We start from the raw sequence: 11836 nt of genomic DNA on the forward strand, positions 1-11836 counted from the left end.
TCTCTCCATCCATACTTAAATTCTGCATTTTCCTCAATTTAGATATCAGAAGAAAAAAGAGAAAGGAAATGGAAATATAAATAAAACATCAAGACAAAAGCATGGAAGAAATGGAAACAAAACAAGAGCTGAAGAAAGTTATCGAAGAAAATTCAACCAAATTGACTAAGGCACCAGGCAGGTGAATATGGGTCGCGGTTAAAATTGGCGCGGGGTGTAGCATGAAAGGCTCGGGTCATGGCTCAGCTTCTATGGAAAAATCATCTTCGGGATAAAGGGAACACAATGTACATTCTCACTACCAAAGTCTTCGCTCTACTCAAAATGTGATAAATGATGGATGATGGTGTGACACCCATATAAAGTTTCAGTAACCTAAAATCAGGCGACATGGAAAATAAAGATAGTGGGATGTTATTGTCACTAGAAATAGAGTTACCCAATGGAGACAACAATATTAGATGTGTAATCGAGATATAGTGAAGTAATGGAGAGATGGACAAAATGATTTTGTGCCTCCAAGCATCTTTAATGGATTTTCTTATTTTATTCCCTTTTTCCACTCTATTTTTTGCAGAGCATTTTACTCTTCTCATTTTTTATATTTTGATTTTTTTTCTTTTCTTTCTTGAAAGGTTTAATGTATATACCTCTCACCGTAGGGACGGTCGGTTGACCTTGTGGGAACATGGAACGTATTCTTCGTAGATGCAAGTTAGCGCATATACCAAAACATCCAAGATAAATGATCCTAAAAATAATCTAAACTATTCTATTCTTGAAATGAATAAAAAGATCTTCGGGTTGCCTCTCATTCAGAGCTTTGATTAACGTTGTTGGCTCAACGTAGAACTATGGCACTTAATTAGCTTGGTTGATCATACCCTCTTGGTCTTTGCCTTCTCCTATGTCTCCTTCCTCGTATTCTCCTAAACCAGCTCCGGAAAGCTGAAGACTTAGACCATCTGGATCATCTTCCTTTCTTTCGGTTATGCTTTTCCTCCTCCTTTGTCATGTACATTATAAAAAACAACAGCAAGCTCTTTTTCGTCTCTATTAAGTAGTGTGGGACCACTGCCCAAACAATCATCAACCAAGTCGTCATTATCCTTCCCATCATTGTCTTTTTTATTCAAATGTCTATGCTTGTCACTACGAGTCTCTATCATCATACACTCAATATAATCCGCAAAAAATTGGAATGTTTTTCACTCACTATAATTTCATTCTCATCCTCAAGACAATAATAATCATAAAAATACATGTCATCTAAATCATTATCATCAGCTGAGGAGGGGGTGATAGATACAATTGGGATTGTCCCTATCATCCTCACTCATATGATCCGCCCCTATTTGGGTCATTAGTAGGAACACTAAATATACTCATAAGGGAAGTTATCGCTTTGGCCTCATGTTCACTGGCTATATGGCCATTCTTATCCTCTACTAGGTAATACTGATCTATAGGATTTATAATTTCATGTTAACTATCAGTATTAATATAGTCATTCTCATTATCAGGCTCGATCAAATCAGAATTATATGGCACTCTACTAATAAGATTAAAACATGGAGCCATAGTCTCAACCGGTTTCTTACTTAAAGTCATATTGGTTTCATTGGGTTCAGAATAAAAGTCAAAGATGTCATCATGATCACTATCCACACTCGTAACTATAGCACTCCTTTCATCTGTATACATCCTTCCCTAAGAACTCGGAAAAGAAGTAGTGACCTCGTACAAGGAACTGTGATCAGCGAGGAACGGGTCATAGATGTAAATCCCAACCCTGTCCTCGTCGTTCTCTATAGTTACTCTCCCTTTCTTAACATTCAAGATTATACTAGCGGTTATAATAAAGGGTCTACCTAACATGATTGACAAATTAGGTCTCTAGGGATATCTAACATACAGAAATCAATAGGGAAGGTGATTCTTCATATTTAAGAGTTCATCTTCGACTTTACCCAGCAGAAGGACCGTAGTACCATCTGCTAGATGAACTAGAAGGTTTGTACTTACTAAGGGTGGATGACTCATAGAGTCATATAGTGATGCATGAATGACAATTATTAAAGAACCTAAGTCTAACATTAATATATCCCCCTTTGAGAACTGTATATGAGAATTAAAGTGAAAGGTGTCATATAACATGCTTAAATCTTTAACTAAACTATAAAATAATAGCTACTCGAGTATATCTTCAAAGGTTAATCAAAGATAATCGGATGAATCTTCTATCTTTTGTGGATGTGGGGGGCAACAATTAAGGGACGGGGCACGACAGTTGAGGCCGATGAGATCCTACTTATCCTTTGTAGTAGAATTATCTACATGGGAAAAGGGTGAATCTTGAGTGAACCAACGGGCGCGGGGCGCGACATAAAAGGTGTGGGACATGGCATGGCCACCATTTATTTTGACTCTTCACTCTTGGAAGCTACACTTCTACTTGATATGTGTGGAAAACCTCCGTTTCATACCTCCATCAACATCTTAACTCTAAACTCCTCTAAATGTGTGTAAAAATCCTTGAATACTTGATATGCTCATCTCTGGCTCGGGAAATCATAACTCTGCTAATATAGCTCCTAAATCCTCTAAATGTGTCCTAAATCATTTGAATTCAACAATCACGGTTGACTCACACCACTAAGTTTGTATTTGTTTCACCATAAGTGAAGTTTATATAGGTTTGGTTTTGTGATTAATTCACTATCAATATTTGATTCATCAGTTTGTTTCTATTTCTCTTGTATTGCTTTTTATTTGCTTTTCTAGGCTGATCACTTAGTTGATTTGATATGATTCATACAGTTATCATAAGTAACATAATAAAGAATTGCATTCATAGTTGAGATTTGTCTGTTTGGTTGCATCTTGTCTTGAGTGTGCTTTATTTTTAGTGAGTTTGACACATGATTATACAAGGTTCTGATTGCGAATGTATAATTGTGGCTATTTTTCCTAGATAAAGAATACCTCTGAATTGAATCTCATAGGTTAAAGAATTACAAGGACAGAAAATCATACAAATTATAAACAAATCTATAGATGTAACATTAATCTCAAACCAATTAAAATCAAACATTTGTTATTTCGAATAAGCATACATATCCATATTGATAACTAAAACTCCAACCATTACTTTCTAAATCCTGATAGAGCCTTCTCTTTTGTAATTGACTCTTTCATACCACTTTCTTTTATTTTTTTAGTTAGTATATATAAATTTAATTTGTTTTACGTAATGACTGTGCGTTAGAAATGCTTTCATAATGATCTGGTCATATGTGACTCCTCTAGGCTTCATACTCAAACAAATCGAGTGAATTGAATCAAGTGTTTGATAGGGTCCTCTCCACTTGATCCATGGAATTTGGGCAATAGGTGAATGAGCCTCGCTTTCAGGTTGAAGTTTGTACCTTCTGGAACAGCTGGCAAGATGACGGCGGTTTGCTGAGGAGAAAGGCATTTCTCTAACAGTTCCATCATAGTCATGTTTTCTACTCGTGTAGCTTCTTTTGCATCTCGTTGTCTTAGAGCTGTTGTTGCGGATGCTACTGCTACTGTTCCTTGTTCTTCGACATCCATTGGGTTTGTCTCTTTTCTTGTATGATCTTCACCTTGATGTATGGAAAACTCTCAAACAAAGGATTGTTTTAAGATCTGGTGGTGTGGGTCATAAGATAGACCCACACTGACTAAAACCTAAATTACTCACTGCTTTACAAACCGCATTTAATCCCATAACTTATTATCCCGGACTATGAATATCCGTGATAAATTGTCCTAATTGACACAATGGTATAGGGATTTCTTATAGGGATGCATAATTAGCCCGAACATATTTGTTGATGTCCGGGCTAAAAACTCGAATACTATTTCAACCGTTTGTTTTTTTAAGCCCGGGCCTGTGTTTTTTTGTTATATTCGGGCTCTGAAGTATTATCCTACGAGATTCAACCAACTAATAGTTCTACTCCGATATCCGGGTTTTATACAACTTTTTTATCCGGGCTGTATTGTTATTTTTTAAATAAAAAAACAAAAAATACACACTTTTACCTAACTTTCTTTTTCAGCCCGAATTCTGCATTCACCGGCGTTGATTATTCTCCAATCCTGGCGATCATCTTCAACAATCACCGGAAGCAGTTCCCGGCGGCTCTTCTTTCCTTTCTGGACGACCATGGATATCTTGAAAACGGTAGAAGATCTGCTTCTGTATTCCTCCATCTTCGACCCGCTTAAGGAGAGTTTTCTATCTTTCCTTGGGAACCCTAGTCTAGATTAAGCCATCTTGGATTTTACTGCTACCGTGTTCCAGCTAAATCTCGCGGGTCGTTGATTGAGAAGAAGATTGAGTTTCTTGAGAACTTGACTGCTAAGTTAAACATTTGACGTTTCCCTAGCTTTAATTCCTTCCTTCTGGATGATGTATGCTATGCTAATCGCCTTCCTTGTGAATCCCTCAATCACACATATATAAGTGTTATTGAGTGAAATTGATGCCTGTTAGATAATTAAGTAACTCGATTACAAACCAAGAACCCTGGCAACAATTGGATTTAGCAAGGTTCACGGGATTTGTACTAAAAATTATTTGAGACGACCTACTTGTTTTCATTTCTCTGCATGTTCATCCATTCTGAATGCAAAAGCTGAATAACTTCCCCTTCTTGTTGAATTGTGACTACGTCTTCTGTCAACAACAACACAAATTGTAGATTAGTCCATCTAACACTATTTGAATTATACAGAATATAAGAAGAAACAATTAGGTAGATAGATGATTACGTGGACATATATTTAGTCTCATTGCTATCAGTAGGTGTTGCTCTATTAACATGGTTCATATTTAAGTCCTTCAACGGGTTCCTCATTTACCCTACAACTGGGTTGTTACCTGTTTACATAGAACATCAAGATGATAATAAATGCATAGTTCTCAGATATAGAATGAACACATATAGAGGTGCATCAACCATATTAATGATGCTTTCATAATTCTTTTCTTTATTTTCCACATACTGCACAATTAGATGAGAGGCAATAAAATCAGCATCTGAGGAAAATAAGTATCAACAACATAAATCGTTAACTCAAGACACATCATTAACAATAGCTTCAGTAAAACTCACTCCTTTGGTTGTTGGGGTAAGAAACATTGAGATCAGGAGGAGTTTTAGTAGTAGAATCACGTGAAGCTGAAACTTAATCTTCTTCCCCATTTCTTGGAATTGTTTCTGGGCAGGTGTTTTAAGAACAGATCCATCCACACTCTTCTTTTAACATGCTTTGTCTTAGACCCCCCTTTGATAGAAATGAAAGGCTCTGGCTAAGACTTGGTTTTGGGGCGGCCGTACTATGATGATGTGTACATTATGTAACTCTTGTACCTCATATATAAGCCATCACATGTACTATAATACCAATTAATTATGTTACATCAATCAATAACAAAATGTAAGTTTCTCTCTTCTTCCTTCCTTGAATCTGTTTTACCTTCATGATCAAGAAACTTCATATGGTATCAGAGCTAAATCAAAGCTCTTGATTGAAGGTTGTACCACAAAATTGATTGATCAATGTCGTCTTCTAAAGAATCCAACAATGGCTTGTCTGGCATTGAGCGCAGATGTGATCATCACCATTGTGATGGATCAAGGAATATGGATCATTTGCGTTCACCTAATTTCACAATCGATATTCTCCTCATCATCCTCGTTCTCTAAGAAGAAGGAGAATTCGTCGGTGAATTCGTACTTGACGACACAGAGTGTCATCTTCTGGTGAAGAATCGGATCCACTGGTTGTTGCAAAGACAAATAATCATGCACATTCGCTAATTACACAGAAGTTTAATGGCAATAATTTTTTCAGTTGGAGCAGGAATGTTAAGCTGGAATTGGGGGCAAAAACGAAGCTTGCACTTATCAATGGTTCTTATACAAGGCCCTCCGAAGGAGATTGCAATGGAAAGAAGTGGATCAAAGTTGATTACATGGTACTTTGTTGGTTGTTCAACTCCATGGATAGCCAGATCACTAATAACTTTGTGATTGTGGATTCAACATTTCAATTGTGGATTGAATTGATCGAATGCTTTGGGTAAAATAATGGTCTAATTCTCTTTCAATTAAGGCAATCTCTGGTTTCAACTCAGCAAGGGAAAAGATCTGTCGGAGACTATTACTCGGCTATAAAGAAAACTTGGGATGAAATATCTGCACTGGAAGAATCTCCTCAGTATTAATGTCGTGTGTTCATGAAATGTTCTTGTGAACTGGTAAAGAAAATGCTCGAGAAATAGGACAGATATCAACTAATAGACTTTGTGATGGACTTGAATCCAGAGTTTGATAGCGTGCGCAACACCATCTTAGCATCAGACCCTCTCCCGACTGTGAACAAGGCATACTATCTCATTCAACAGATTGAAAAACATAAGTCTATCACCAACCTAATCCCAGTGGTTGACAATCATATTAATGTTCTTGACAATGGCATGGCGTGTTCAGTAAATTCCTTGTCTTCAGGGAGAAAGATACATTCAAAAGTACATCCAGAATAAAGGAAGATTTTGGAAACATTACAATAAAAGGGTCATTCTAAAGAGCGTTGTTACAAGTTGATTGGCTATCCATAGAATTGGAAGTTCAAAGAGCATCCTATAGATAATTGGAAAGCAAGTGAAGGAACTTCTGGAAATTTGAGAAATAAGGAAAAAACAATGAATGCAGCAGTGATGGACGATAATTCTTTGGAACCTACGGTTTCGGCAAATGTTGTCCAGAATTCGAACTTTGATCAACAAACCATGGATGAAATGTGTTAGGAAATAGATAAGATTAAGAGGGAGAATGAAGCTTTTACAAGCTTAGCAGGTAATCTACATTCTTATGCTTTACAAGTTAGTTCTTCTGAATCACTAATTTCATGGATAATAGACACGGGTTCCAAAAATTACATGATCTATGATGAGAATTGAATTTCTGAGAAAAGATGCTTACACAAATATGTTAGTGTTATGTTGCCTAATGCAAGTGTAAAATTTGTCTGGTTTGTTGGGTCAGTTGTCCTTAGTTCTGGTTCTATTTTGCGATATGTATTGTTAGTGCCTAAGTTTAGACATAACTTGATTTCAGTTAGCACTTTACTTGATAATGGTTTGCTTGGATCTTTAGATCCTAAGTACATTTCATTTCAGGACCCTATCACTAGAAAACAGGTGATTAAGAGTGTTAGAATTGTAGGCTTATTCCTGTTAGAATATGCTAAGGAAGACAATAGAGATAGTAAAATGAAGAACAACAATCAGCTTGCAGCTTTGGTGAAGTCTCCTAGAACATATAAGCTTTGTAGTAATCTTCATAACAGATTAGGGCATTGCTCAATAGGAAAGTTAAGACATTTATCCATTCCTATGTCAGTTTCTGATGATTTCAAATTGTATTGTGAAAGCTGCATTCTTGCAAAACAGTAAAGATCTTTTGAAAGATGTGTGTCATTGGCAGTTCATCCCTTTGACCTTGTTCATTTTGAAGTATGGGGTCCCTAAAAAAACACCCACACATCATCGCACCTCTTATTTCTTGATTATTTTAGATGGCTGCACAAGGTTCACATCTGTTTACTTGTTCAAGCAGAAAACTGAAGTTAAAAATATCATACAGTCTTTTTTAGCATATGTTAAGAATCAATTCAGTAACGTTGTCAAGGTTCTCAGAAGTGATAATGGCACAAAATTTTATGAATCAAACTTGCCTAGAATTGTTTGATGGAAAAGGAATTATTCATCAACGAAGTGTTCCTGGAAATCCCCCACAAAATTGAAGGGTCGAACGTAAGTACATGCATGTTATAAAGACAGCAAGAGCCATGAGAATACATGCTAATTTACCAATACGTTTTTCGGATGAGTGTGTGTTGGCCGTTGTTCATGTTATTAACAAACTCCCCATTTCAGTTTTAAACTGGAAAGTTCCATGCCACTTGTTATTGAACAAGGAAGTATGATGTTTTAATTTAAGAGTCTTTGGATGCTTGTGTTTTGGTAAGCCAAGTACTATGGATAAATATAAACTTGGAGCCCAGTCCAGAAAATGCATTTTCATGGGTTATTTTCCAAGACAAAAGGGATTCAAATTGTATGATATTGAAGGAAACTATTCCCGTCACATGCAAAGATGTTGTTTTTTTCAATGAAGAAATATTTCCCTACAAGTTAAATTTGCAAGATGAAGACATGCTTATGCACATTCAGAATACAGGAAAAATTACAGGCTTTTTGGAACACATGTTCTGTCACTGAATATCAGACTTACAAGCAAGCTAAAGGTCAAAGCTGTTGGGAGGAGGCCATGTCAAAAGAAATAGAGGCTCTGGAATGAAACTAGACATGGACTATGACAAAGATACCTCATGGAACGACTACTATTGGGTCTAAATGAGTGTTTAAAGTAAAAATTCACCGAAATGGCACAATGGAACGTTATAAGGCACGCCTTGGGGCAAAGGGCTATACTAAGATTGAAGGAAAATACTACAAATACACTTTTTCTCTAGTGCCTAAGTTAGCTTCAGTAAGGATATTGCTTGCTTTTTCTACTACCAAACACTACGATGCTCACCATCTTGACAACAACAATGCTTTTTTACATGATATTTTGGATGAAGAAGTATATATGTTACAACATGAAGGGTATACTAAAGCTGAGAAAGGACAGGTTTGCAAACTTCAAGGATTTTATATGGATTAAAGCAAAGCATTCAAGGCAATGGAACGTGGAACTCACAAAATTCTTACTTAAAATGGGTTACAAACAGTCAAAACATGATTATTCCATCTTTGAGAGGAAGGATAAAGGATTGATTGCTATAACCCTTGTGTATGTTGATGATCTACTCATAACAGGGGATGGTGTACATATTATTGCACAGACTAAACTAGGTCTTCACAGGCTTTTACCATTAAGGACGTTTGTTTAGTAAGGTTATTTCTAGGTCTGGAAATAGCTAAGTTAGACAAGTGCATTTTGATAAATCAAAGGAAGTTTATGTTGGATATTCTAATAGATATTAATATGCTTGACTGTGAAGAGATTGCAGTTCCACTTCCTAAAAGGCTGGCCTTATCAATATGATGAAGGGAAGATTATGGACTATCCTGATGTCTATCGTAGATTAATTTGAAGGCTTTTGTATATGAACATAACCAGACCAGACATATCTTATTCAGTTCAACATTTGAGTCAATTTTTGAGTTGTCCTCGTGAACCACATATGCAGGATGCTATGCATGTTGTTAGATATCTGAAGTCCACACTAAATTGTGGCTTGTTCTATTCATCTGATTCAGAATTAACAGTCCAGAGTTATAGTGATACAGACTGGGTTGCGTGTAACTTTAGTGCAAGATCTATATCTGGCTATTGTGTTTTCTTAGGAACTTCTTTGGTTTCATAGAAAAACAAAGAAATAAAGAACAATGTCCAACTCATCTGAAGAATCGAAATACAGAAGCATGTCTTATACAACAAGTGAGGTAGTTTGGATTCATGTTTTATTACAGGAATTACATGTATCTATTCATCTACCTATTACTATGTTTTCTGATAATCGATTTGCTAAACATATCACTTCTAATCTTGTATTTCACGAGAGAATAAAACATCTCAAATAGATTGTCACTATGCTAGAGATAAGGTGGCTGAAGGATTTATACAAACTACTCATGTCAAATCTCATATGCAGCTAGCTGACTTGATGATCAATGATTTGGGAGAAGATCAACATCGCTTCTTATCATTGAAGCTTGGCCTTGTTGAATAACCTCCTAGTCTCGCTTCAGGGGGGATGTGATGATGTGTACATTATGTAATTATTGTACTTCATATATAAGCCTTTACATGTACTGTAATAACAATTAATTCTGTCACATCAATCAATAAAAGAATGTACTTTTCTCTCTTCTTCCTTCCTTTAATCTTTTACCTTCATGATCAACAAACTTCTTACGCACGAGACAATGTAATGATAATGTCACCTTTGAATTTGCTACTTCCTTTATTGTCTGCTTTTCCTTCTGAGGTATCATTGGATTATTGTTATATATAATATTATGTTTCAATTATTTCTCATTCAAGTTTCTAAGACATGCAGTTTATTTATAGAGTTGATTGCCAATATGGAAATGTGATATTCCCATATTATATTTATTTGTGTAATGTTGGCATAAAACTAAGTCAATTAAATGAGCCTATATTATTGGACCTTTTACCATTTGTACTATTGCAGGTAGAAGAAATTGAATGGGAGCATCTTGTGAGGTCCAATGATAACTTGTTATTCCTGAGCTTTCGTGTCAGGTATGACTCAACTTTTAGAGATGCATTTTATTCATGCTTTCTAAATGACTTACATTACCACCATTAATAAAAAGAGGTTTTACAACTTAGGTCAGGTTCTATATTGTTCTCTAATATTTTACTGAGACAGATAACACTATTGAACGGTGGTGGATTCCATTTTGTAAATTAATTTGATATGCAAGAAAACAGGTTTAGAAAGTTTATACATTTTTTACATTTACTCCTTAGGATATGCCCTGCTATGTCACATTGATAAATTTCTATATTTTATTATTTTCATCTAACTGCAACTAAATGCATTAAAATCTGTTGCCATTTGCTCTTCTACCACACAATTTTTAACCCGAGGTTTTTTGTTTCATGAATTCCAGTGATAAGAAGGAACGACTTCATGTAATGGAAATCCAACTGCATGATTCATACCTTCAGAACAGTCCTTCAATTTCAGCTGTTAGTCTCTGTAGCTTTATTGACTTAGTGTTTAGTTTCTTATTTAAATAATCATATAGTCTCTTGTTATAGGAACTCTCTTATATATGTAATTTGAAATTTTCAGCAACTTCAAGACTAAAGATTTAATACAACAATTTCATAAGGTATCTTCACTTCAATGAAATAGCCATTCTTCTTATCATCTACTAATTTTCTCTATCATTACTTTGTTACTAAATTCAATCTGGTTATTGAAGTCAAAATCTGGATAAGCCTTTAGCAACATTGGGATACATTGGTCTCTAATGATAAATATATCTGGGTTTTCAGTCCCAAAAAGCAGTCGCACGCAACAACGTATTGCAAATTCAAACACGTTCACCAAAATCATACTTTAAGTTTCTCAGCAGCTCTCTACTTTGTGGTAATGCTAAACCTTTTGTTGTCTTTTTTCTAGGTAATGCTTGTTCTATGATGTTGTACTTGTATCCTACTAATACTAGATGTTCACAACTACTTCTCTCAATTAAATTTCAAATGAATTTGCCAAATCTTTCTTCTAATATAATTTTTTACTTCCAGGTTTTGTGGTATTGGACCTGATCCAATTGTACATTCATTGATAAAATTGTGGAATAGAAACAACAAAGGATGGCATGTTTTGCTACTCTTATGGAAGTTGAATTGTATTTTAAAACCTTTTTTGAGATGAATCTGATTATACTGGAACATAAAATATTATACAAATTGACAATCAATATTCCATTTTAACATACTCGTTTCCCTTATACATTAACATACTATTTGTATATGCATGTAAGGATAGCATACAGTGTTGGAGTGCGATTTGCAGCCGATGAAAAGTTCATTTTATGGTGATAAGTTTGCTGAGTATAATACTAGTGGTATTACTTGGGAGTTTATAAGATCAATAATATATCTTTATACATGGGTTTGTTGATTTCCGTTAAGATCTGTCAAAACGTAAGACAATTTTTTTTCTGGATTTGTCATGATTTGCAGTT

The sequence above is a fragment of the Phyllobates terribilis genome, unplaced genomic scaffold (assembly GCF_046119375.1).
Source record: "Phyllobates terribilis strain yellow unplaced genomic scaffold, ASM4611937v1 Scaffold_3779__1_contigs__length_70448, whole genome shotgun sequence".
In the NCBI taxonomy this organism is placed as follows: Eukaryota; Metazoa; Chordata; class Amphibia; order Anura; family Dendrobatidae; genus Phyllobates; species Phyllobates terribilis.